The sequence below is a fragment of the Papaver somniferum genome, chromosome 6, assembly GCF_003573695.1.
Source record: "Papaver somniferum cultivar HN1 chromosome 6, ASM357369v1, whole genome shotgun sequence".
NCBI lineage: Eukaryota > Viridiplantae > Streptophyta > Magnoliopsida > Ranunculales > Papaveraceae > Papaver > Papaver somniferum.
This window is the reverse complement of record NC_039363.1, coordinates 8,702,597-8,710,149: the sequence shown is the minus strand read 5'-3', so window position 1 is coordinate 8,710,149 and position 7,553 is coordinate 8,702,597. Positions and strand designations below refer to the sequence as shown.

The 7,553-nt window shown below is 40.4% G+C and overlaps 1 pseudogene; it reads left to right on the top strand.

The window, feature by feature from the left end:
* The first annotated feature begins 3,690 nt into the window (after positions 1-3,690).
* LOC113290429 lies at positions 3,691-5,013 on the top strand (annotated as a pseudogene).
* Positions 5,014-7,553: the final 2,540 nt, after the last annotated feature.

Genomic DNA, 7,553 nt, shown 5'->3' with positions numbered 1-7,553 from the left:
TCTTCTTCTGGTTCTCTTTCCTTGTCTTTGAAACATAAGAAAAAATCAGATATGTCTTCATCCGTAGAGAAAATCATCCTCCGATTTTCGATTTTCCCTTCTTCTCTTCTTCAATGCTTACTTACTTCAACCAATGAAACTAATTCTGACCTAAATCTTCTCAATTTTCTGACCTAAATCCTCTCAAACAACAAAATGGTGAAGAAGCAAACTCAATGGGAAAAAAAGAGAGATGAAAAGTTAAAGAAAACAGAGAAAAAAATTCTAAAAGGTAAGAATCGTACCAACTCTGTGGTGATGGCGTTGATGGTGTTAATTTTTTTGGTCTTTTTTTGATGAAATCAACATGAGCGTAGCCATTAATTAGGTTGATGCTTCATATTTTTTTTCAATTGAATGTGAAACAAAGATTATTAGGTTTAATCTTTCTTGATTTTTTTGGGTTTTTTGTTAGGTTTAGGTTTAATCTGGTAAGCTAATCAGTATCACTCCATTAATTAGGCTTAGGTTTCATTTTTTTTCAACTGAACGTGAAACCCTTCAATTTTATAAAATTATGTTGGTGTGTTTTATTTCTTGTTTTTCCGACGAAATCAAATTGGGTTTCATCATTTCCACTTGTGATTTACATATGCTCCACCATTTTCTGTTGGTGTGTTATATTGTTTCAATTTTTTGATGAAACCATATTTGGTTTCACCATCTCCACTTATGGTTCCATATTTCTGTTTGGTGTGTTTACTTGATGTTTTCTTGATGTAACCAGATTTGGTTTCACCATTTTCAGTTATGGTTTCATCATTTTTCAGTTATGGTTTCATCATTTTGTAGGTGCTTATGGTTTACTTTTGGTTTCACAACAGGGAAAAAAGAGAAACAGATCCATATAGGTTCTCGTTGCATCATTTGTGCGCAGAAGCATCTGCAATAAAGTCTTTGATACAAAAGAAGGGACAACATATGTAGACTATTTTTTTCATCTCCATTTTGGCTCTTTTCCAAACCTTTCTATGAAAATCTATGAAAGAAGACGAGTTAAAGAAAAAGATGAAAGTCGTCAAGATGATCAACAAGAAAAGGTGCAAAATGTGAGACCAAATCTGACATGTAAGATCCTCTATGACAAAAGAGAATAATACTCTCAAGTCGTGCCTAAAATACAGTTTTTTTGGCAAATTCAGTTTTTGTTGACATTTAAACTACTTGTAAAATGGTTATCGACTGATTATAAAGGTGACAAATTACTGTTTCTGTAAAAAAAAAAAGATTTAATTGATTTAAGTTTGTAGTTCCTTACAGCTTATGTCTACAGAATATGATGTCTAATTTTGTTGGGAACATTGGTTGTCACTAATAAAAATGGGACAAATTTTCACTAATTCAGTATGTTATAACACTTGATAAGCATGTAAACAGATCTTCAAAATCCATAAATGGTGTATCATATATCTGCGGCACCAAGAAAACACTACTTAGTAATTTTATTTTAGCAGATAGTAGACAACATTATCTTTTGTGTTGTCAAGATGCGAAAGAAAAATAGCAGTACAAAATGATGAAACCAAAAAGAGTTTCAGCAAAAATATGATGAAACCAAAAAGGGTTCCAACAAAAATATGATGTTATTTTGGTTCCAACATATTGTAAAAGTCTGCACGCTCTGCCAAACTTAGTATAAAAATGAAACAAACATGACACATCTGCAACAAATTAACATGTTTAACTGTAGAAAGAATTGAAAAGAGAATAAATGAAAAATAACTCCAAAGAAAAATCAAAATGAAATCTGAAAAGTAGATTAAATACATATTGTATGTAGTCTAAACTAAATCGAAACTGAAATTCCGTACAATTGTAATCGAAATGGCTTCACATATGTTGAGCATGGCATGTCCTTTGGTTTTGGGTAGTCAAAACATGGAAGCTACCACAAGTTCTCATCTTCTTCTTAGGAAGTGAACATGTATTAAAGATTCTCTTCTTGTTACTTGGAATACCTGGTTGCAGCAGAGTATCGGGACTAATAACAAGGGATTTTTGGAAACATTATAACTGGATTTTCAATTGTGGGAACTAGATTAGTTTCTCTTGAATATGCCTCTCGGTAGAACTTCACCGTAAAGTAATATTCAACGTAATTATACGAATCTTCTCCTTTCAACATGATACAACGGATAGCATAAGATAAAGGATAAATTTCTACAACATGAACACAAAAAGAACATGAAAAGGCTTTAGCATAAAATACAATGAAACTAACAGAAAAGAATGTTACAACAAAACCAGGTAAAAAACAGACCAACAGCAAGAAAAATGTTTCATCAAAAAAAAATGATGAAACCAACAAAATAAAAATGATGAAAACCAAACACAAATTAAATGACTAATTTTCACAAGACCCGATTGGTCAATATGATTTCTCAAAACAACTAAGAATTAAACAATACTGAAATTCTAACCTAAAATGAAAGATCGAGCAAAGTTAAACCTAACAAGACGACAATTAAAATTAACCAAAATTGAAATTTGGGGATGAAGATATTCAATCACAACGATGATGAATTGGCGTAGGAATTATTACTTACAGGTATTAATAATCAGTCGAATTGTTATTATGTCACTGACGATCATCACATCGTCATTCAATATCAACTTTTTAATCTTCTATTTCAAACAATTTCAAACCCTAGGCTTTACAACACAACAAAAATAAAGAAGGAAAAGGATGTGCAGGCGGCAGTGGAGGAAGAAGAGAAGGTGAAGGTGTTGGTGGAGGATCATGAAATGATCGAGATTATAGTGGTGGTGCAGGAGTAGTAAGAGGACGTGTTGTTGATTGTAGAGGGAGAGGAAGAAATACGATATAAAGAAAGGAGAAATGTGGTATGGGAGGGAAATTATGGATTTTTTAATAATGGAAATGATGTAATTTAAATTTTATTAAAAGTACGGGGTTTTTGTATCATTTTTACTGGAAATGGAGTTTATATAGTTCCCAACATACGATTCGAGTTTTTGTAACTCAAAGAGTATCACCTTGGGTTTTTAGAGCTTAATATATAAATTAAATAGAGGAAAAAGCTCAGTTGGGCGAGCGTAGGACTGAAGATCCTAAGGTCAGGTGTTCGATCCACCTTAACCGCCCAAATATTTTTTAACTTTTTTTGCTTTTTCTTTTCTAGCTTTAGGTTTTGTTGTTTGAGCCACTTCTTTTGCCTCATTGCCACAGGCTTGATATCTCTACAAATTTTTCTTTTTTGATAGGCTAAAGTCGGACCTAGGTTCCTACCCAAATTCAGCCAGTTGGACTAGACCGACTGCTAGACCCAACCCCGCCAAAACCCTCTATACAACTAAATTAACTACAAACCTCTACGATAGGGATCTACGGTGGGGATCGAATTCCTGACTTCCTTCTTACTGGAATTGATGGGATACCACTGAGCTATGCTCCTGGACCCAAATTTAAAGCTCCGTAATGTTTCGTTCTAAGTAGATTTAAAATATGAAAATTGTTAATTCAACCAAAAAAATACTACATTTTTTAGTTATTACATAGAAAGATTCCTTAAATTTTCGGGTTGTCCCACTTTCAAGGAATCTTTTCCTCAGTTCTTATTCAATATTCATCACTGTACTGAGTCGACTCATCTGGTCAGTGTTAACTGTGTTAGTCAACAAAAAACAAAAACACCTTTCATGGATCTCCTCTGCTTCTCCTCTCTCTAAACCTCTGAAACGACAACAAATAGACAGAGTTAAAGATGAAATCAGAAACATTAACGTTAGTGTTAGTGAATCTAGCAGGGATAATGGAAAGAGCCGATGAATCTTTACTGCCAGGTGTTTACAAAGAAGTTGGAGCTGCTCTGCATACTGATCCAACTAGTTTAGGTTCATTAACTCTCTTCCGTTCAATTGTTCAGACTCTGTATTACCCATTAGCAATGTATCTCGCAGTTCGTCATAATCGTACTCATGTCATTGCTCTTGATTCCTTTCTTTGGGCTTTTGCAACGTTCTTGGTTGGCATCTCTTCCAAATTCTTTCAGGTACTGTCTCTTGAAATTATTGCTTTCTGAAATTATTACTTCACTAATTTCATTTGCTTGTTTAGTTTTCGTATAATGGATTTCAGTTTGATTTTTTTTTTTGAATTTAAGAGTCTAGAACCATTTGATGGGGCATACTTTTTTTCACTGTCGTTACCGTTAAAAAGGCCGTTTTACATTAATTTGGCCGCTGTGATGCTGGCTTATGGTGTGCCCACTCACCTTGCATTGATTCCACTATCTACATACTTCTTACAAACTCAATGGCTCTTTGAGCAATGTCTAGAATATTTGCAGAGGGAACAAATAAACATTCTTTTTTCATTTTGGTGCATTTGAAAACAACGAATGCTTCGAAATTTATAGACTTTGTTTTTGATATACACAGGTGGCTGTTTCACGGGGTTTAAACGGTATTGGACTAGCTATGGTTATACCCGCCATTCAATCCCTTGTTGCTGATTCAACTGAGGATCATAACCGTGGTGTAGCTTTTGGATGGCTTTAGCTAACAGGAAATATTGGGTCCATTCTGGGTGGCATATTGTCAATTCTTCTTGCTTCCGCATCATTCATGGGTATTGCTTGTTGGAGAATTTCCTTTCATATAGTTGCAATTGTGAGTATCATAGTTGGAATCTTAGTGCGATTGTATGCAAAAGATCCTATGTTTGTAGAAAAAAACATGATGAATGAGGATTCAAGTGCAGCAAAATCATTGTCATTAGAGTTGAAGGAATTTCTTCAAGAAGCGAAATCCGTGATGAAAATCCCATCAGTCCAGATTTTAATAACACAGGGTGTTAGTGGATCATTTCCATGGTCGGCTTTTGCATTTGCGCCAATGTGGTTAGAACTTATCGGCTTTTGCAGCACCACGAGCAGAGTCTACGCAAAGCCACCAGCCCAAGAATCACGAATTCTCCTTATCTCCCGAAAAAGGTTAGAAGGATCTTCCTGATCATCTTTTCATGACTTTTCATTTCGATTTTGTCCTTGCCTGTCACCATCTTGTGTTTACCTCGCAACAATCCTCCCGTTCCGAGCTAAGCAGGGGACTTAGTGTTGATGGTGGTTTTTAGCTTAGGGTTAAAATCGTAAAACCTTACATCTGACATGACGTCACTACGACCACTAGCACATTTATTGAATCATTCAACATGCCTACGTAAAAATTACCGGGGTACCTTTTTTTTATATATGCTATATTCCACGGCAGAACCCTCAATACTAACTGGCAACATCTCCGCGCCAAGGCATGCCAACCACGCCAGCCGCACCACAGTGCCAATGGCATACCATGACAGCCACATCTCCGTGCCAAGGCATACCAACCATGCCAGCCGCACCACAGTGCCAATGTCATACCATGCCAGCCACATCTCCGCGCCAAGGCATTCCAACCATGCCAGCCGCACCACGGTGACAATGGCATACCATGCCAGCCACATCTCCGCGCCAAGGCATGCCAACCATGCCAGCCGCACCACAGTGCCAATGACATACCATGCCAGCCACATCTCCGCGCCAATGCATGCCAACCATGCCAGCCGCACCACAGTGCCAATGGCATACCATGCCAGCCACATCTCCGCGCCAAGGCATGCCAACCATGCCAGCCGCACCACAGTGCCAATGGCATACCATGCCAGCCACATCTCTGCGCCAAGGCATGCCAACCATGCCAGCCGCACCATGGTGCCAATGGCATACCATTCTAGCCACATCTCCGCGCCAAGGTATGCCAACGATTCCAACCACACCACGGTGCCAATGGCATACTATGCCAGCCGCATCTCCGCACCAAGGCATGCCAACCATGCCAGCCGCACCACGGTTCCAATGGCATACCATTCCATCCACATCTCCGTGCCAAGGCATGCCAACCATGCAAGCCGCACCACGGTGCCAATGGCATACCATGCCAGCCACATCTCCGCTCCAAGGCATGCCAACCATGTCAGCCGCACCAAAGTGCCAATAGCATACCATTCCAGTCACATCTCCCCGCCAAAGCCATGCCGACCCTACCACATGACGCTGGATGCCAAACGAAGGGTTGCAACAATCAACAACTACCCTTTCATCTGAGATGCAGATCTCAGCCGTCCAAGTTCGCCACCTAACACATGAAAACTTCCGTCCCTAGGCCAAACATCACGGTTTTTCCAAAACCCTAATTTTGGCCGCGCCTAAAATATGCCAAAGCCATGCCGGCCCTACCACATGCCGCTGGCTGCCAAACGAAGGGTTACAACAATCAACGGCTACCCTTCCATCTGAGATGCATATCTCAGCCGTCCAAGTACGCCACCTAACGCATGGAAACTTCTGGCCCAAGGCCAAACATCACGGTTTTGCCAAAACCCTAATTTTGGTCGCGCCTAAAATATGCCAAAGCCATGCCGACCCTACCACATGCCCCTGGCTTCCAAACGAAGGGTTGCAACAATCAATGGCTACCCTTCCATCTGAGATGCAGATCTCAGCCGTCCATGTTCGCCACCTAACGCATGGCAACTTCCGGCTCAGGGCCAAACATCACAGTTTTGCCAAAATCCTAATTTTTGCCACACCTAAAATATGCCAAAGCCATGCCGTCCCTACCACATGCCGCTGGCTGCCAAACGAAGGGTTGCAACAATCAACAGCTACCCTTCCATCTGAGATGCAGATCTCATCCGTCCAAGTTCGCCACCTAACGCATGGCAACTTCCGGACCAAGGCCAAACATTACGGTTTTGCCAAAACCCTAATTTTGGCCGCGCCTAAAATACGCCAAAGCCTTGTCGGCCCTACCACGTGCCGCTGGCTGCCAAACGAAGGGTTGCAACAATCAAAGGCTACCCTCCCATATGAGATGCAGATCTCAGCCGTCCAAGTTTGTCACCTAAAGCATGGTAACTTCCGGACCAAGGTCAAACATCACGGTTTTTGCCAAAACCTTAATTTTGGACGCGCCTAAAATATGCCAAAGCCATGCCGTCCCTACCACATGCCACTGGCTTCCAAACGAAGGGTTGCAACAATCAACGACCACCCTTCCTCCTGAGATGCAAACTCAGCCGTACAAGCTTTCCACCGAACGCATGGTAACTTTTGGCCCAATGCCAAGGCCTAATCTTGGCCGCGCCTAAACTATGCCAAAACCCTAGTTTTCGCCGCCTAAACTACGCCAAAATCCTAGCTCGGCTACGCCTAAACCATGCCACTGGCTGCAAACGAAGAGTTGCAATAATCAACGGCCACCCTTCCTCCTGAGATACGAATCTCAGCTATACAAACTTGCCACCAAACGATTTGTGGCAATCTCTTGACCACGGTGCCAATTCTTGGCCACGACGCCAAAACCCTAATTTGGCCGTGCCAAGAGCATGCAAGCGCTGTAACCATGTTGTTGGTTGCCAAACGAAGGTTTACAACAATCAACGGCTACCCTTCCTCCTGAGATGCAGTTCTCATCCGTACAAACATGCCACCAAACGACTCGTGGCAATGTCT